The sequence below is a fragment of the Rattus rattus genome, chromosome 2, assembly GCF_011064425.1.
Source record: "Rattus rattus isolate New Zealand chromosome 2, Rrattus_CSIRO_v1, whole genome shotgun sequence".
NCBI classification, from domain to species: Eukaryota; Metazoa; Chordata; class Mammalia; order Rodentia; family Muridae; genus Rattus; species Rattus rattus.
The window spans coordinates 24676508-24697372 of record NC_046155.1 but is presented as its reverse complement, the minus strand read 5'-3'; the positions used below and the strand labels follow the sequence as shown (position 1 = coordinate 24697372).

At 45.5% G+C, this 20865-nt stretch overlaps 1 protein-coding gene across 1 annotated transcript in view; it reads left to right on the top strand.

Annotated features, from left to right (window-relative positions):
- Positions 1-7285: 7285 nt before the first annotated feature.
- The window catches only part of Pip5k1b (phosphatidylinositol-4-phosphate 5-kinase type 1 beta), a 274296-nt gene continuing 260716 nt past the window's right edge, over positions 7286-20865 (top strand). The window contains exon 1 of the mRNA XM_032891738.1: positions 7286-7369. The gene's annotated coding sequence lies outside the window, so the exon portion shown is untranslated. The remainder of the gene's footprint in view (positions 7370-20865) is intronic.

Here is a 20865-nt window from a genome sequence, read left to right as displayed (position 1 = left end):
AACTCTAAGACACTCTCTAATCACCTGGCACTTGTGGAAATGGCTAGAGGGAAGCAGCAGCTGCAGCCTGCTGGGACAGAGATCCCTCTAGGACGCTTGAACAGCTCCATCAGCATCAGCATCGGCCTTATGTTCCTGCCTCATGAAGATTCCATTATAGTCTACGTATTGCGGTTGTGTTTCTGTGGATTCTATTCAATGATGGGTCAAAAGTCTTGGGGAAAGAAGAGCTGGATCTATTCTGAACATTAAGTAGACATTTATCTTGTTATTATTTTCTAAAGAATGTCTTGTAATTGTTTAGAGAGCATTTACATATTATTGGCTACCACAAGTAATCTAGAGATTAAATATGTGGGGCCTATTTATTCCCCACACCATAAAAATGTATATGTGAGTACTGTATAGATCATTTGCAAATACTCTGCCATTTTATATAAGGGACTTCAGCATCTTGCATTTTAGCATCTGTAAGAGACCCTACAAATATAGAGGGACAAGTTTCTGTTATTTTTCTAGACTTGTCACCCTTTCATTTTTAACTAGTTGATGCCAAATGTGTTCACCATTGATGAGAAACTTCTTGACATTTTAGTGAAATAGAAAACCAATTCACACTTCAATCAAAACATTGTGGTGGTATGGGAAACCCACGCTCTATTGAGACAACTTTGGGTACATTCTGAAGAATTCTTCTTCCTCTAGAAACAAGATGTCCTCTCAAGATTTGACTTCGAATTCCCTAGATGATTTTTGTGACCTTCAGAGAAGTGTCTGAAGACACTGCTCTTTGGGGGTTCCTAGAAGACAACAGACTTGGGACTCAGTTCTGATTCCTTCTTCTACCTCGAATTTTTAGTTTTTATTTTTTCCCCACTCCCACCTCAAGTTTTTAAATCAGTGCGTCCAACCAAAAGAGGGTTTGTTTTCCCTTTATCAATATCCTAACATATGCTGGGCATAGTGGTATGGACTTTTAATTCTAGCACAAGAGTGACAGAAGCAAGTGAATCTCTCTCTGTAAGTTCAAGGGCAGTCTGGCCTATGTAGTAAGTTCCAGGACAGCCAGGGCTATGTATAAAGACCCTGTCTTAAACAAATAAGCAAGCCGGATCCTGACCTGCAGGTTTGGTAAATCTCCAATTGAGCGGGACCAAAGAGATGGCTCAGTGGTTAAGAGCACTGGCTGCTCTTCCAGTTGGCCAGTGTTCAATTCTAAGCACCCACATGGCAGCTCACAACTGTCTGTAGCTCCAGTTCCATGGCAATCTGACATTCTCACACAGATATGAATGAAGGCAAAACTACCAACATACCTAAAATAAAACTAAATAAATTAGTAAAAAAAAAAACAAAACTCCAATTCAGATTAGATAACAAAAACAAGCAAAAACTGTCCTGGGTCTTTAGAATGCTTTCCAGAAGTTACCGTGGTTCTCTCGATCTTCCTGGGAATTCTTTTTGCCTTCTTTCTCTCCTCCATTCTTCAAACAAACCTTCATTTGGATTTATGCAACTTGTGGGCGAAGTGAAAATTGACCCAGAAAGGATGTTTATGTCAGCCTGTTCCTAACAAGAAAACTAGATTGAAGAAAAGAGAAGTAAGTGGACCTGACAGGAAATAGATTGCATAGGTGGGTGAAAACCAGGGATGCTTACACTATATACATTTTTTAAATATAAAAAAGTCAACATATCATCAATTTTTAAAAAACATCCTTGGAATATCCCCACCCAACATGAATAATTCAATTTTTAGTTTAGTTTTTTTTGGGGGGGGTGGATATTGGTTTTCCAAGACAGGGTTTCTGTTTGTAGGCTCGGCTGACCTGGAACTCTGTAGACCAGGCTGGCCTTGAACTCAAGAGTCCACCTGCCTCTGCTTCCAAATGCTGACATTAAAGGTGTGCACTGCTGCTGCCTGCCCATTAGTGATTTTCTTTCAAGAATTTTTATGTACAGTTTTGGTGCAGTTATAATCTTAGTGCATATGCTTTAATTCTGGTATAAATCTGTTGGAAAAACCCCTTCTCAGGTCTCCTAAGTTTTGGAGGGAGAATGTTTTAGGGTTAGAATTGAATGCCTGTTAACATTGGGCCTCTAGTTTTCATAGTGTTTCTGACTGAAGAATGTAGACATCAGCATGTTTTAAAGAGCGCTGGGGTAATGCTAACCTTGGCCAACGAACAATGAATTTAACAGGGCAGGGCTTATATCTGGAAAAGCTCCATGCTTTCTAATTATAAGGGGAAAATGAAGAAGTTTTAAAGTATTGGGAATCATACAGGCTTTGAGAGAGTCCTTACTATTGAAACCCCCTTCAAACCCTGCTGCTGTGTATATAGCAGAAGACATTTAAGGATCCAAGAATGTGAAAAATATGAGGGATAGATCACAGCATGTCTCTGTTAGCCTGGTGAGGGAGACCAGAAGTCTAAAAACAAAGGAGAATACAGACTTCAGGTGATGGTGTGTATATGCTTAGCCCAGGGAGTGGCACTATCAGAAGGTGTGGCCCTGTTGGAATACATGTGGCCTTGTTGGAGTAGGTATGTCAGTCACTGTGGGGGGTGAGGGAGCTTTAAGACCCTCATCCTAGCTACCTGGAAGCCAGTCTTCTCCTAGCAGCCTTCAGATGAAGATGTACAACTCTCAGGTCATCTTGCACCGTGACCGCCTGGATGCTGCCATGCTCCCACCTTGATGATAATGGACTGAACCTCTGAACCTGTAAGCCAGCCTTAATTAAATGTTGTCTTTATGAGAGTTGCCTTGGTCATGGTGTCTCTTCACAGCAGTAGAAAACCCTAACTCAGACATTTCACCATTGTAGGGTCTGAGATACAATGAGACAGCAAATTGTTACTTTTCTGTTGCTGTGATGCAAATACAGGGACCAAAAACAGCTTAAGGAAGAGGCTTTATTTTAGCTTGGGTTTCCAGAGGGCTAGTGTCCTCATGGAGGGGAAGACTTGGTAACAGGAGCAAGAAGTTGGGTAGCACAAAACCAACTCAATGGTATTTTTTGTAAACGTTTTGCTGTTGTTTGTTTGTTTGCTTTGTTTGGATACTAACTGGTGTCTTGCTTGTATATTTTAGTTTCTGGTGTGTGTGTGTGTCCTCCTCTCTTCTTTCCCCTCTTTCTTCCTATCCAGGATGCAAAAAGAGCAGAAAGTAAGATAAGGCTATAAAACCTCAAAGCCCACTCCCAGCGACGTACTTCTACCAACAATAGTTCACCTCCTGAAAGTTACATAACTTCCCCCAAATAGTGGCATCGCTGAGAGAACCAAGTGCATAAGCCTATGGGAGACACTTTTCAATCAAACTACTGGTAACACAAGTCTTAGGATTCCTAGTTCAATGTTCATTTGAAATCTAAGAAAGAGGAAGGAGGTTACAGTAAGGAGATGGATGGATAAGATGAAGAACGGGAAAGGCACAGGGTCTTTACAGGTTCACGTCAGGAATCCCAGCATTGAGAGGGGGACAAGGACCCAGGCTTCCACCCTTAATCAGGAAGCTATTTATAATTGAGACTGACTTGCTAAGGGAAAAAGGATGGTTTTATCCAGTGAGTCCTCACTCAGTGTATTAACCACACTTTTAGATTAGACCTATGCCCAGTATTAGTCGAACAATACAAAACCAACTCAATGGTGTTTTTTGTCATCTTTTTGCTGCTGTTTGTTTGCTTGCTTTGTTCGGGTACTATTTGTCTTATTGGTCTCTTGCTTGTATATTTTAATTCCTGGTGTGTGTGTGTGTGTGTGTGCGTGCGTGCGTGCGTGCGTGTGTGTGTGTGTTATATATTATGTAAATCTTTTGTCATTTAGAAAATTTAAGATAGAAACTTTAAAAAAAAAGAAAGGGAAAAGACAAGAGGGAGGGAGGAAGAAAGGGCAGGAGGGAGAAAGGAGAAGAAAGGGGGGCTGAGGGAGGAAGAGAAAGTGATAAGAAGAAATGGAAAAGAGTAAAGGAAGATTAAACAAACAAACAAAAAAAAACCAAGGAAAGTAGACATGAGATTTCAAGAGTTGACCAATCTTAAGAGTGAACCTAAAATTAGAGAACACAGGATCCTCGGGGTAAATTTGCCCTCAAGCTATACAGAACACCGAAGCCCCTTTGTCTGTTTAGAAGTTTCAGTTCCATGAAAAGAAGGCAAAGGCTCTACTGTCCAATGCCAATGGCTATAATCCCTTTTCTCTGATTCCTATGTGTTTGTCTCCTTGGCAGTAGCCTACACAGTAGATAAACTACCCATAGTTGACAATAACAGAACATCCAAGTTCAATCCTCACAATACCTGGCAGTTTCTAGTCTCTTCCTTTTAGAAATTAGATGCTCAGACGAAGTGGGAGGACACTGCTGTAGGAGTTTGTCAAATCACTGAGGACCAAGCTACCTACTACATGAGTAAAGCCTTCTAGCACCCTGCAGCTGCCTGGTGAACTAAGCCGAGGGAGTTTCCAGCAAATCGGCAGTGTTCAGGGCTACTATGTTTTGGTGTGGTTTGTCCTGAAGCAGTAACTAACTGAAGTAGTTGTCTGCAGCAATAGTTACTTATTTGTTATGAACCTATGGTTTGGGTGCATGGTCTGTCGATCTGGACCAAGCCTGACTAAGCTCACCGGGACTTGCTTGTTCCTCTGAAAACAAAGGAGTGCTGACCAGCCAAGGTGACCCCCACTGTGATGACTCAGCTCTTGCTGGACAGGGTCTTTGTCTAGCAGCAGGCTTGGTCTCCTGGGAATGGCAGAATTCCAAGGGCTGATACAGAAATGCATAGTTTTCAAGACTACTGTTATATCACGAGTGTACTTACTCCATTGGCCAAAGTAGATCACGTGGTAGATCCCAGGAGGAAAGGCCCTGGATAGGGGGAAACTATCACTTGGGAACTGTTATTGTTGTTCTTGTTGTTATTATATCTGTTATAAGAAAAACCCACCTCCTCTGTAAGGACAGTATTAAATAATTTTAAGACTTCCAATTATTTTCTGTTTTTAAAATAGGCTTCAAGATTTTTCTGGCCAAGTCACTATTGCTAGTGGCATTGATGATCTTTTATTTCCAATAAAGGATGACTCTTCTGAATGCCCAATGACAGAAGTAGAATCAGGAAGGGTTGCTTTTTTTTTTTTTCCATACATGGAACCAACAGTGAAGCATGAAGGTTCTTGTGGAATTTCTTAGAGTCCAGTTTCACCACGTTAGCTCTTTAAATGTCCTGTACGCTTTGGGACTTCACTACTTTTGGGACTGTTTGCCTTGGTGATTACAGAAAGCAGTCTAGGTACTAATGGAGAAAGCAGCTGTGTGGAGGAGGCACAGGATTGGGGTGTGTGAGCACAATGCCTCGGGCCGCTTTTGATCCACTGCGAGGTCTTTAGATTTGGCTTTGCCTGTTTTCCTATCCCCTACGGCATCGCCTCTCCAGGAGGCAAACCCACTTCCCACTCCTTGAATTTCAGAGTGGAGGTCTGAGGCACACGAGGGGAGACTGGTTCCCCACTTCCAGATTCCGGCTTGTCCGAGGCTCAGGCTCACAGCGGCGTGATGCTGCCCCCTATACAGTGATTCACAGCAGTTGGTTGCTAGGTTCTTTGATCTTTGATCTGCTGCTCTTTCTCTTCTGTCCCCTCCACTGGCCCCGTCTTGAACTCTGTTAAGTCAGTATTGCTGTTACTTTTTGTTCAAGGACTAAGAGTAAGAAAAACTGTGTTACTTGTGAGTTATCGGATGTCTCTGAGTTAAGGTTTTCTCATTTGAAAAGCGTGCTAGCTGGACCACACACATGCTCTTACTCTGTGCTTTAATAAGTTCAGGATGCCAGGACCCAAGTCCTAAGTTAGTGATGCCCTATATCGCTGGTAGCGGTCATACACACCAGGAAGAACACTGGAGATATATAGTCCATAACAATACACATCTATTTGACTTGTCAGCTTTACTTCAATAACACTTAAGAACAATGCATTTTTGTTATAAAGGAATTTTTATGCTTCATTCCAGGCTGACACTAAACCGCGACAAACTCACTCGAGTTGGGGGTGGGGGTGGGGTTGTTAAAAGATTTCAAAACTGCCTGCAGGTGCACTTTGCAGAGCCTCGAGGTAGTGTCCTCAAGCAAGGGTCATTAAATGCTGGTCTTCCCCGGACAGAACGCAAGATGTTTTTCCCACAGTGTTTTGTTTTGCTTTGTTTGAGAAGGGGAAAGTGGAAGGAAGTGATGAAGCTGAAATATACCACTTGCTTCGACCCAATTTAATTTTAGCATTCAGAACAGCGCAACCCCAAACGGATCTTTAGATCTAGTTCCTAGCCTCTTCGCAGCTCAACTAACCTAGGTGAGATTCCAAGTGGCTCCAGCAGGCGCGCCCCACTGCAGTTTATTTGCGCGGGACCCCTCACTAGTCTATCCCTACCTGTTGGATAGATCTTCCTTCTTGAGTGCACCTGATATCCTTAGAAAGGAGACAAGTGTGGTCTCAGAACCTTTGCGCGTCCCTTCCTCGTAAAGGGGAGTGGGGGAGGGCTCTGCTTGCTTAAGTGCTGGTTCTTCAAGGAAGAGGAGTCGAGTCTGGCATAGCCTTACTGGTGGCCTGGGGCAGGGGTACGCCCTACCCCAACACAGTCCGCCCCACTGAGACTCTGAGAAGCGCCTAGAAGCTCTGGAGCTTTGGAGGATCCTGTTAATTCCATTGAGCCGTTTCACCCGGGTCCTGGCTGCGGGCAGCGGCCCGGACGCACAATCTCCCACGCACTGACTCGAGCGTTAGGTCCGACTGCGGGCCGCCCGGCTGCTGCAAACCGGTCTGGCTTCCTTGCAGGGCGTGCGGGACAGAGCAGGGGGTGGAGAGAAAAGGGGAAGAGCCTGGGCGGCGGGCGGGCGGGGCCTGCAGCCTCCGGGAGTCGAGGCCGCCGTGCAGCCTGCTCGCTGCCGGCCCCGCTCGGACTCCGGCACGCCGTGCGGGGGCCCGAGGCTGCGGGGCGCCACCACTCCTCGGCCTCCATCCCGGATCTCGCCTCGCCGCGCTGCCCGGGGCTGCCTGGTCGTAGTGGTCCGCTTGCCGTTCTGCCGGCCAGAGGAGCGGCGGGAAGGAAGGGGAACGCGGGGACACGCACACCGGCCGCGGCGCGCGCGCATTGCACACTCGCAGCCGCGCGTCCCCGTCACCGCGCGTCCGAGCCCAGTGTGGCCCCGCGGCAGGGCCCGGCACCTGCCCGCCCCCCTTCCCCCGGCGCTGCCCCAGCTCCGCCCCGCCCGCCGCAGCCACCGGGGAACCCACGACATCCCGACAACTTGCCCGCGGTGGCGCAACTGGTCTCGGCCGCCAAGGCTCCAGCACGCCGGCCGGAGGAGGTAAGTTTCCTGCGCGTCCCCGGCAACCCTGCCTACACCCTCTCTGCCGCCGCGCCTGAGGCTCTGTGGCTCTATGGTTCTGTTGGGACCTGACCTGCTCTCCACCCTGCCACTTTGCCTGTCTGAGTTGTGCTGGGGGTGACATGGAGGGGGCGCCCGTGGTCGTCAAACCAAGACCTTCGCTTCTCCGGGGGCCACAGCTGCGCAGTCCCCGTGGGCACCGACCAGCTCGCTACCCTGATCCCTAGGGCCGCAGTGACACCCGGTGATCCCTCCTGCTCACTTAAGGCAGAGACCCCTCCCTTGTTTCTGGGGAACCTGCTAAGTTCGGTTGCTGCAAGAGAGGTCTCCAGTCTTTCTCCCCTGCTACTAACAGCCGCGAACTTGTTAGGCGCCCCTGGGTTGTCCAGAGGGTCTTCCGCGAGTCGGTGTTCTAGTGGTTTCTGGCTCTGGCGCCGGGTGGAACAGGTGAAATACAGTTCCAGCCTGAAAACAGCCACCGACTTTTACAGTCCCCTGTCTCCACTGGTCTGTCAATGTGGCGCTTCAACATCTGGAGCGGGAGGGGGTGGGGGGCTGGGGCAGGGGGGATGGGGATAGTGCTGGAGTTGGATTTGCCACTCTGGTGCCAGGAGTCATCAGAACCGAAGACAACAAATGTCTGCTTATCTCTCATCTATGCAGATGAGAATGTTCTCATTTCTTACCCCCACCCTCTCAAGCCGGCTGTTTGCGGTGCACAGCATGCTTGGATAGAAACCTGTTCCAGAGAAGTTGTTTGGGTAGGTCAGTGAATTTTTTTCTTCGTGTCTACTGAAATCAGGGCTTTCTACAGGATCTGCTATTTATTGTGATGCTATGTAAAGAAAGCACATGCTGACTCGCAAGTAACTGCCCCCCCCAACCGATGCTGCCCCTTGATGACATTCTCAGCCTGGTAGAGGTCCCCCCTGTAAAATGAATGATCCATGAGGACTGAGACCTGTTTAATTTGATCTAAGAAGTAGTCAGGAGCTGTTCTCTTGAACTTATCTGTAGAGGGCCCCTTTTGCCTCTCTTCCGGGAGACTTCCCTCTTGTTGTGTGCAGAGGCTGTAGTGTTTTTGCAGTTGTTGGAGTAGATCAAAGTCCAAGGATTGGTTTTCCTTAGACTCCAGTGTGATGGAAATGAGGTTCACAGAAGCTTCTGTCCGAGGGCTACCCGCTGAAAGGAATTCCCTGGAAAAAAAAAAAAGAGTCTTACCCAACCAAGTTCAAGGTTGAGCCTTAAGTGTCCTGTGTGATCTCTGAGCTGAAGGAAATGGTGGGCTGTGTGTACCGAGGTGGAGATCCCTGAGGACCGATGGGAAGTGCAGCCATCCTTGGCTGTGTACAGTGCTTACAGATAAAGCCACATTGCATTTTTGTCCAAACTAAGAAAACTGGAGGGACTGAAAGAATTACCACGTAACTCGTGCATCAGTGTCCTGCAATTTTTAAATGCTTTTCCGTATTCTCATCTTATTTTGACCATTTCTGAGGGGGGCATGGTAAAGATGCTGGTCATAGGTTTACAGGGTGGTGTTTACAGGGTTCTGGGGTTTATCACAGTGACAAGTGGTCTTTAGAGGCAAAGCCAGGCTTGCTGTTCCTCACTCAGAGCCAGCTCTGTACTTGCGAAGTCCTCTTTTCTTTGAGGACCAAACTTGTCTTCTCCTCATGGTGGTCAGTCCGGCCTCCTTGTGATTTGCTGCTCACATTTTGCAGATGTGGGGAAACGCAGGGTCAGGCCATCAGGAGAGTTTTGCATCACTTCTCCTCTGAGTGGAGGGCCCAAGAGGGAGAGAGTTCATCTAATCGCCTGACAGTTTGTTGCTTTGTGTTTTCTGTCATTGTCCCACTTCTGATTAGATGAGGTCACTCTGTTCAGCGCGCTGGTTGGTGAACTGGGCTGTAGCTCCGACACAGCCTTTGTGCCAGTTCACACACCACCTCCGAGCCTCAAATCTTCCCCATAGGAAACAACAACAAAAAGGGGCACCGACGGAATTGTGTTTCTTCTGCCAGCTTTAGCATCCTGTGGTGTCTAGCAGTGTGGTATTGCTTCCTTTAGGAGAAAACCGTCTTCCCTGTATCAGCCAAGGGGGTTAGCTAATTATTGATTCCAGCTTCAGTTTCCTTTTTCTGACTTTGACAGTTTCCACGGTGTACCCCGTGATGGAGGGAAAGCAGACTGCAGGTGTGCTCGAGTAACGCCGAGGTGTGCAATGCTTCTCTTTGACTTGGAAGTTTTCAGGTTAAAGTTCTCTCAGATAAGAGTTGGGATTGTTAGTGCACGTTTTTGTTTTTGCTTTTTTTTAAAGTGTTGTGGTTTGCGTGTAGTAAATAACACCCCTCCCCACGACTGTTAAATTAATGAATTATGAACTCATTTATAAGGACAGCATGCTATTATAAAACAGCTCCTCGCCTGTAAGTCCCCAGCACAGGAGGCGATTTCCCTGTGAGAGGTGAGTTACGCCTTCTGAAGCGCAGGTCCAGGTGCCCACTGTTGGTCACCCATGTTGTTTCCTGAGTTCATCATGGGAAACCGTTGTCTCTTCCTCATGCCCTTCCACCTCTCATCAGTAAGGTATAGCTGGCGAAAGGATACATCCCTGTGGCATGGTAGGAAAGAGCATGTCTAGAGTCCGAGAAGCCAACCATCATTCGCTTTTACTCAGGGGTGCTGAGGTACACTTAACACTGCCTCGTGGTTTTTGGAAGAGGAACCTAATTAGTGACACCAACCTACTTTCTGTTCCCTTTAAAAACTCTCTTCTCTTTCCACTCCTCCCTATACACAGAAACGTGTTTTACTTTGGTTTGTTTTACGTGTGGGAGAACGAGACAACACAAACAGCGGTTCTTGTGTACTGCTAATGGATCTTGCTGTGCACGAGGGGTTGGGATACATTTCCTTCTGATGCCATTAATAACTTGTCTAGAGATGCGCCATTTACAGGTAAGAGACCTGAAGAGTTGGGAGGCAAACAGACTGGCTCACGGTCACACGGATACTGGTCCAAGGCCAGAGCTAACGGAGCATTGTTAAGGAGGTTTGTTTTCAAAGTTGTTGCAGGACTTACAGTGAGGGTGCGGTTTTGACTTTTAGGAACTGTAGAGGTTTGCCGGAAGCTTGTTTGCCAGTAATTTTGGGAGCAGGTATATTTTTATTTCCCTTTTTTGTGTTTGTAAATATTATTGTCTGACTTGGTGCCGTCACAGAGAAGAGAAATGCCCATTCTCATCTGCGTGCTGTCGTTCTCTTGACTAAAATGCATCAGCAGATTCATAATTAATACTTTGTTCCAGGCCTTGAAGAAAAAGGACTTGTTTGAATAAGAACAAATGCAGGATGATTTTGTTCTGGTAAATAAAGGCAGACACTAAAGGTGGCCCCATCACCCAGCCAGGAAAAGCATAAATATGCATACATTTAATTTGCATTTGCTTATACTTCTGTTAAAATGTAATTCAAAGCAGAAAAATTGTGTGTGTTCTCTGAAACATATCTCTAATTGTTCTCTGAAAAATATCAAGTCCTAAATGTGTTAGTTGATTAAAAAAACAAAACAAAACAAAACATTTTCCTTTGAATGCATTGACTGGAGTTGGAGGGGTCCCTTTAATTCTTTAGAAGCTGCCCAGTACATGTAGCTCACCACAGCCTTCCCTTCAAGTCTTATCTTCGATACTGGAGGTGTTTCTGCTAAAAGCCAGAGAGCGGAGCAAGGGGCCTACCATCGTTTTCTCTTACTAATTTTTCAATGTTTGTTTTGTTTCTTTACAAATCAACCTCAAGTTTATTTTTAAACATAGCTGGCTGCCATTGATAAGGGTTTTTTTTGTTTTTTGTTTTTTGCTTTTTTGTTTCATCCATGCCCTACTGAAAATAAACCAATAGGCTGGCCTTGGTTTTGTACAATTTATTCTCCATGTTATCATCTTGTGCATGGCTTCATCAGAACGTACCAAGATGATGATCTCTCAGGAAAATGCATGCCATTCTCTGCAAACTAGGTTACTTTGAGATGACTTGGAGCCCAGCCACTGGGAGGAAGCCAGCCACGTGAAGTGTGTGTTCTCCCTATTGCTTGTTTCCGTACGATTTATGGGACTGAGAGGAGAAGCAGTGTGCTTGGGGGAGTGTTTACACAATGGGCCACCTGTAAGTCCTTGAGAATCCTGTCTCTAATCTATTTTAGAAAATCGACTGTAAAATTGCAATGAAACTGAAAGTGCGGCACGTTTGGCATGTTTAACATTGTTCCCACCCTAGAAATGGGTATAAAGTCATTCCCCAGAGCCTAAGGAGAGGATTCTAATTACCCATGCTGGGAGCCTGGGGGGATATAATTACCTCTGGGTGAGAGTAAGGTTTGGAGACAGGACTGTCCAAAGTTCATGTTTTGGAAAAAAAAAATAGGGGGTATTTAAGCTACATCCAGTAACGCTGACTGATGAGTTTGAAGGACGGGATAGAGACATAGCTAGTCATAGAAAGGTGTTTGCTTTGTTTCACAAGAGATACAATGGCTTGAACCTGCTGCATGATGGGTTTTCTTCCTTTCCTCTTTTTTCTCCTGATTCTAAGTTTCTCTGTGTAGCCCTGACTGTCCTGAAACTCACTCTGTAGACCAGGCTGACCTCGAACTCAAAGACCTGCCTGCCTCTGCCTCCCAAGTGCTGGGATTTAACACATACACCACCAGTGCTTCACAATTTATCTTTTTGTAAGTTTACGGGCATTGTCATTTTGCCTGTATGTATGTTTGTGTGATTGTGTTGGGTCCCCTGAAACTGGAGTTACAGACTGTTGTGAGCTGCCGTCTGGGTGCTGGGATTTGAACCCTGGGTCCTCTGGAAGAACAGCCAGTGCTCCTAACAGCTGAGCCTTCTCTCCAGCCCATGTGATGGGTTTCTAATGCTTAAATCATACCTTTTGTCATTGTTGTTGTTAAAGCTATATCCAGCATGGTGCGCTCGCCATCATGTGGTCTATCTGAGTGAGTAGGAAGTATGTTGCAGGTGTTAGGCAAATATTTGTCATGGAAAAGGTTAGGCTGGTTTGTTTATATTTATATTCTTGGAACTTAAGGCTATTACAAATGGTGAGAAACTTTAAACTGTGCCAGTCACCTTCAAATTAATGTTTAAAATCTTTGAATGTTTCTTAATCATTTCAGTGGTTCCATTCTTTCCTAAGCCATTTTAGGAATATCAACCAAATGGATGGAAAGCAGATCCAGTATGTTCCTGCGGTCCTTTATCACTAGAAACAGTATTTACTCAATAGGCATCAGCTTTTTAATGTAGTTTTATTTTCGAAGTATTTAGAAAAACTAACGTGTTTAAGAATACTGTTTAGTTACTGCTCTTCTTTAGCAAGAAGATTAATCTAAATAAAATTTCTATTCACTGGTGCTGGGAGGAGGGACCTGAGTCCAAGTCTGTCACTCACATTACAAAGCCGAGGATGGCTGTGTGTGTTTGCGATCCCAGTGATGGAGAGGCAGAGTCGGGTAGATCTCTGAGCTCACAGGCAAGCTAGCCCAGCCTGTGGGTAAGACCTAGGTTTGAATGAAGGAACATATGTCAAAACTAAGGCAGGTGACTACTGAGAACAGCACCCAGAGTTGACCTCTGACTGCCAAGTGTGTGCACACATATGCACAAACATACATGTGTACCCACACATATGAACATACATACAACTGATTTTTATATTAAATTATCTGATGTGTGTGTGTTTGTGTGTATATATATATATATATATATATATATAAAATCTGTTATGTATGTATCTGTGTGAAATACTTGGTAAACTTTTATTTAAAGCACTGGATACCATAATAGTGAGTTTGGGTTAAGGTTCTGAGAGGAGAGTGAGCTTTAAGCTTCTCTAAGTTAATCCTCTGATGATCCAACCTCTTGTATGTCACAATGTGATATTTACACACTTGTTTTTCTGTTACATATCATTTGACCCAGGATTACACATTCCTTGGAGACATACATCATGACTCTTTAGCACTGTTAATCTAGTGGCTGCCTCATGATAGGTGCTCAGTGAATGCTTAAACCAGTAAGTCCTATCTATTCTGAAGGTGAATGGATAACTCTGCCCTTACATCACTGGGGCTTACGTCATTCGTTGTAGAGCTTAAATGTTATCAATGCCAACTGCACTGGGATAGCGATAATCCCCCACACGGACACTGTCCCTTGGGCTGAGGGAGTGAAGGAAAGGGGAGAAAGAGCGAACTGAGTGCCAGGAGAGCTTCACTTTGTTTCCTGCTCTCCCCACATTTGCCACACCTCACTGGCCAGACTCTGTGCCAACGTAAACCCTTTCATGTGTATGTTGTTCTCGTCAGTCATTTCATCACAGCGGCAGCAGCAGCAGCAACAACAAAAGACAACTGATAACTCAGACAAAAGGACAGCAGACAGCGATGAACTGAAATCATTAAGCACACGCCAAAACCATTCAAAATGGTTAAGACAGTTGGGTGACAGTGCCTGACTGGCAAACAGGTCCACCTCTGAAGGAAGAGACTTGGTGATACTATGCAAAGGATACAGTTAGGTTTCTGTTGCTCCTGATAAAACAGCACGACCAAAGACAGCCTAAGGAAGGAAAGGGTTATTTGGGCTTACGACACTGGAGGGTGAAGAGCCCGTCATGGTGGGGAGGTACAGCGGCAGGCAGCAGAAACAAATACAGGAAGAGGAAACTGAGCAACCACATCTTAACAGTCAGCACAGCAGAGAGCAAACCGGAAGAGGGAAGAGGCTATGAACTCTGGCAGCCCAGCCCCAGCACCATACTACCTCCCAACAGGGCAGCACCGTCCTCTCGCACAGCTCCACCAACTGGTGACTGAGCACTCGAATCGCTGGGCCTGTGAGGGACATTCTCATTCGAGCCACCGTGGAAGGCTTTGGCACTTCATGTCTGTTTGTTTTGTGGGCAGCCTCAGCTGTTTTTTCCTATAAATGTTGGAGAGAGTAATAATCCATCACTACAAAAGAAATGAGGATGGTGGTTATCACAGAGTGGTCCTAGGTGCACCTGGTAAAGATGCAGACCTTTCATTCTACCCCAGGAGTCTGAGAGGAGGATGCCCACACTTAGCAGGGTCTCCAGAGATGCCAACAGGCTTTCCAGGTAGTTCTGACACACCCTCAGTATTGGCTGTAAATGTTGAACCATTTTCTTAAAGTGTCAGCCTCCCTGAGGGTTCTGTGCTCCCAAATGAATCCGTGTGTGTGGAGAGGGTGCCATCTGTCTGCTCATCAGAAATACCAGGGGAAAACTGAAATTTCTTTTCTTGTCATTCTGGAGATGACAAGAGGAAAAATTCTTGTGACTAGATTGGGTATCTAGGACTGTGTGTGTGTGTGTGTGTGTGTGTGTGTGTGTGTGTGTATGTGTGTATGTGTGTGTGTATGTGTGTATGTGTGTGTATGTGTGTGTGTATGTGTGTGTGTATGTGTGTGTGTGTGTGTGTGTGTGTGTGTGTGTGTGTGTGTATGTGTGTGTATGTGTGTGTGTATGTGTGTGTGTGTGTGTGTGTGTGTGTGTGTGTGTGTGTGTGTGTGTGTGTGTGTGTGTGTGTGTGTGTGTGTGTGTGTGTGTGTGGGTGTGTGTGTGTGTGTGTGTGTGTGTGTGTGTGTGTGTGTGTATGTGTGTGTGTGTGTGTATGTGTGTGTGTATATGTGTGTGTGTTTGTGTGTATGTATTATGTGTGTATGTGTGTATGTATGTATGTGTGTGTATATGTGTGCATGTGTGTATGTGTGTGTATGTGTGTGTGTGTGTGTTATTGATGATCACTGACCTTCTCAAGTGATGGGTACTTCCAGGAGCAGGAGATTGCTCATGATGATGACCCAGGTCCCATGCATATCATATTTTGGGATATTTACTTTAACAGATGCCAGGTATAAGAAAGATAGTAAGGGCTAGACATTGTATCTGGGAAGGGAAATATGGATTTTCTTTTCTCTCCCATTCCTTTCTTTCCCAAACACCCTGTTCTGTTTCATATGTACCTACATATCACACACACACACACACACACACACACACGTATATGTTGGGACAGACTTTCCATATATAGTTCAGACTGGCCTTGAACTTACGGGCATGTACCATCATGCCTGACTTGAAGCAGTGGTTTTTTTGAACAATTTTCAGAATATTTCAAGTCAATTCAGCATTACAGATATTGATAAACCTCATAGCTAAGGCAATTCCAGGTGCTATGAGCTATTCCAAAGTATATGAACACGACCCTAGCTTCCAAGGAGACTGACTTTGCTGAGAGCCCACTAAGTGCCAAGCCCTTCTCAAGCTCCATTTCTTCTCATTTTCTCCACGTATCCATGTCTAAGTTGGGGCTTCTATTGCTGTGAATAAACACCAAACCATAAGAACTTGAGGAGGAGATGTTTTATTTCAGCTTATAACTCTCAGGTCCGACTCCACTGCCAAGAGAGCTCAGGACAGGAAATCAGCCAGGCAGGAACCGGAGGCAGGCGGAGCTGACGTCCAGGCCGCGGAGGAGCGCTGATAACTCGCCTGCTCACAGGACGATCGGGCAGGGACATCCTTTCAACTGAGGTTATCTCTTCTAAAAGGAACCTAGCTTTTGTCCAGTTGGTATAAGTTCAAGTAGCAGAACAAGGGAAGAAATGGGACACATGTTAACATGTGTGTCCATGAGCACAGAGGGACGGTAGCTTAGGTTATGGTCATAGCACCTCAGAATGGAGCTTGGAATAGGAATTTTTAAAAAGAGATAAATAACTGATTTCTTTATTTATGCTTTTAATCTGGCGTGTGCTTGCTCTGGCTCTCTCTCCCTCCCACTCTCCCTCTCTCTCCTTCCCTCTCCTTGCCCCTCTCCTCCTCTCCTTCTCCCTCAGAATTCTAGATTGCATGATTGGCATTGCACCCAAAAATCCCAAAGGCACCTCTAATTCCATGTGGTAAAAAATCATTATCCCCCCTGCGCCCCCCATACTCTCACAGACTTCTAAGCTCTCAACTCACTGGCCCCCAAATATCAGGAGCGGAAACACAGGGCCTTCTTTGACTCCATCTAATTGACTACCAACTTCTATTGCCCTCATACCCTGACATCCTCCCCATCCATCTGCATGCTGCTGTTTCTGCCATTCACCTCCTAGCTGATGACTTCTGCATCTACTCTGGCTGTGTGTTAACCATTATCCGTGCCGTAGCCATCAGGATAGATATGGTGGAAGGAGGCACAGGATTATTCTGGCTGGATCTTTGTCTCCTGTAGCCAGATAATCCCTCTTAGAAATCGGCAAGTTTTGGCTGCCAGAGCTTTCTACCTTGATGGCCGTTGATGAGCTTGCTTAATCTGAAGGCTTACTTTCCTAAATAGGTAATTCAAACAGCATTCTATTCTGATGGTTTTGGTTTTATGAGTGTGGACAGGTCCAGCTTTATAATTCTAATTAATCGCTTTAAGGGATACAGGTTGCAAACTCCAGTGTAAATCCTGGGGACTCACCCATCCCTTGGTAAACCCCAAGTTTGAGTGTGCTCTGGGACTCCCTGAAGTGTGCTCACTCCTTTTATCAAGAAACCAGAGAATGCTGTCACCAGCTTCAGCTGGTCATACCTTGGTCCAGAGCCCTTCACATAATATGTAGACTAGTGTAGCAGATACATGTTTGGACGTGGACTGAGAGAAAACACTCATCTTCCAAAAAGTGCTGTCTGTGATCTGTGGCTGTGATTTACTCCAGCTGCCCTGGGGAGAAGACCCAGGTTACTTCGTGCATAATTGCAGAGGTAGATTTTTAAGAAGAGAATGGTTTGAAGTTGTGCTTTCTGTCCTTGTACATAGTAGAAACCAGTTGAAATAGTGGGCAGGAAGCTATGTGAGCTCTGTGTGTGTGTTTGTGTGTGTGTGCATGCGCACATCTATGCATATGTGTATGCATATGTTTATGCATTTGTGCACCCATGGTGGGAGGGGATGTTCACTAGTTTTCTTTTTTTGCTCGGGCAAAATAATTTACAATTTAAAAAGCAATTTAAGGAAGGGAAGGTGCATAGGGGTTACAGTTTGAAGGTGCAGCCCATCATCATGTGTGGTGCTGAGATCATGAGGTCTTGCTGCATACACAGCCAGGAATCAGAGAGCGACTGGTGCTTCTGCTCAGCTTGCTTCCCCGCCCCCTCTTTGCTCAGTCTGAGCACCAAACCTATCAGATGACTTTACCCACACTCAGGGTCTTCTCTTTTTAGTTAATTCTCTTCAGAAACACCCTCAGAAATAACATGAGGTGTGTTTCCTTAAAGTGATTCTAAACCAGTCTAATTAAAAGTGAGATTGGCTGTCACAAGTGACCCTGGTCACTAGCACACATGGGCTCCATAGGCTCCTGGCCTCCTCCTACTACAAAATGTGTTCACTCCAACTCAGAACTCCTCAGAGTCCTATATTTCAACACTGTTCAAAAGTCCAAAGTCTTATCTGGAACTCAAAGCAATCTCTCAACTGTATGTCCTTATAAAATAACACGTTACATACTTTCAAAATACAATGGCACTGATTCTCATTCTGAAACAGGGGGCGTGGGAACACAGCGAGGAATGATCAGATCAAAGCAAAACTCAAAACAAGCAGGGCAGATACCCAGTCCTTTCACTCAACGTGGAGCTTGTGATAGTCTCAGGGTTCCAGCCACCTTCAGTAGGTCCACACTCTGCAGCCCGCATCACACGTAGGTTTCCACTTAGGCCAGCTCCATAAGGCACCTACAGCTTCCCCAGGTGAACAGTATGATCCTGACACATTCTGGGGGGGTCTCCATGGCAACATGAGCTTTACGTTCAGAGCATCACTTACTGGCCTCTCAGGGTCCCCTTACGAGGAATCCAACATGACATGCTTTACCTGGCCTCAGTGGTCAGCTTGAAGTTTGGTGCAAATCTCTGTGACCCCGTAACTCTTAACATTTCACTTCTGTAAATCCAGCACCAGAATGGACAGTGCTGTCAACTTTAGCTGCCAGTTGGAGAAGCAGTGTGGCCTTTATCACAGCTCTACTGGCCTTTTTTTTTTTTTTTTTTGCCTGTCGGTCCTGGGAAAACACTTCCCAAGGTGATTATTTTCCAGCAGTCAACATCCCCTTGGTGGCATTTAATGAAGTTCAGTCTTAACCTAAATTTGCTTCTTTTGTTTTGTTTTGTTCTGGTTTTGTTGTTGTTATTATTGTTTTGTTTGTTTTGTTTTTGAAGCTGGAGCATCCAAGGTAGAGGATCTTGCCTTCAAGGCGATTTCTTTCTTGCCAGTACAAAGTGTGAAGGGTTCTCCTTGGTTGAGCTGCTGTCTTTACGGAGCATAGATGCTTTGTCTGTATCCAGAGGCTCTCAATCTTTGGGTCATGCAGTGCTTTTAGGAGGGCAAAGGACACTTTCACAAGGGTCACCTAAGACCACTAGAAAACACAGATGTTCGTGTTATGATTCAGAACAGTAGCAAAACTACAACAACAAAAGTAATTTTTTTTTTCGGGGCTGGGGATCGAACCCAGGACCTTGCGTTTCCTAGGCAAGGGCTCTACCACTGAGCCAAATCCCCAACCCCAACAAAAGTAATTTTGTGGTTGACGGTTCACCACATGAGGAGCTGTATTAAAAAGGTCGTAGCCTTAGGAGGGCTGAGAACCACTGGTCTATGTTCTCTACGGCTTTAATTCCATTCTATAACCCCACAGCTGCTCTTTATGGTCCACAACTTTAAATCCATTCCCTCTTTTTCTCACCTGTCTTTGTGCTTTGAATTCTCATTATGAGCCTCAATAAAGGAAATGAATAGTAACTCTACCGCTGTCTTGAAATTTCCTCCACTAAGTAATGTAGTCCATTACATCTAAATTCAAACTCACACAAGTAATCCGGGCATGGGTTAAAAGCAGTTACTTTTGTATTTGTTTGTTTTTTTGTTGTTGCCAAAACTGGCTTCTAATTTATAATAGGATGTTTGGTTGCTGACCCAGTTGAAGGGTCCTGTGGAGCCCCCTGCAGAGTCCCCGTTCTGACTGTCACTCCAGTCTCAGGGCAACCAGTCTATTCTCCATGATTTGGTGTTCAGTCCCGCTGAGCACTGGCTAGTTTCTGACCCTCCCTACAGCCTGCGCAGCCGGGTCCTGAGTGTGCCTTACATTGACTGATCATGTGCTGGTATAGTTCTAAAGCTGCTTTGGAAAGGAGGCTGTCACCGCTTTCCCATCTGATGTCCGGGAAGGGTTCAGTGCTGTGGTTACTGAACTCAGTGCCCCCATGAAGCTCTCAGCATCAGAAGGTTACACAGCATGAGCTTCTTTTCCGCATGATGTCCTTAGCAGCACAGGGCCAGAATACGCAAAGGTATTGAGGAGTAGCATTACTCTCATCTGTAAAAACAAAACAAACAACAATAAAAAAAACTTTTGCAAAATCCCAGGCAAGGGAAGAAACCCACAGACCCATGCATGCTGCCACAGAGTTAATGCTGCCCGGGACCTTTTCCAACTTTCTACTGCTTGATGGAAGAATTGTGTGATCAGCCTTTCTGTAATGGTCCCTGCAGTAATTACCCCCAAGGAAGGTTGTCCACAAGTCATATTTCTAGAAGGATGCTCCTGGGATGACCAACTCGCTCTCTGGGAGCAAGGATGAAGGGAAGGCTTTTTAATTATAGACCGCTTTTAACAATCAGAACTTTGAACCTTATGTGCGAGTTAGTTAAACTAACTTACATTGACTGACCATGTGCTGGTATAGTTCTAAAGCTGCTTTGGAAAGGAGGCCGCCACCTTCGAAGGGATTCGAAGGTTGGACAACCTTGTGATCTGGGGAAGAGAAGACAGAGGTGCAGTCAGGGGTTGGGGAGAGGGCTGTCCTCCTAAAAACTCCGGTCTGCCAGTTACTAACCAATGGCTCATACTCACAGAGGACTCCACGCTCTATAAAATAACTTTAGAAGGTTTGCTTGTATGCTTCCATCAGCAAATACAACATTTGATGAGAGGAAAAGGCCAACACTGCCTACATCCACAGAAGCAAGCAACTGCCAAGGAAGGAATTAGATGCTAAAGCCGTCATCGGGCTAGGTGTCTTTCAGATTGGAATAAGGCACAGGACTCCAGAATCCTAGCTGATAAGTTGTGCTGACCTGCTGGGCCTGCTGCAGTAGACCTGTAGTCCCAGCTGTCTGGGTTGCTAAGGTTTCAGGATCACAAATCCAAAGGCAACCTAGGCTGCAGAATAAAATTCACAGGCAGCCGGGACAACTCAGGGAGACCTGTTCCAAAATAAGAATTAAAAGAACGCTGCCGGATACCTTTCTGCTGCATAGGAGACCCTGAGTTTCGCCTTAATGAAGACATATGCTCGCACTTACTTTGCCACTTGGTCTTGTCGGTTATTCTGTAGCAGACATT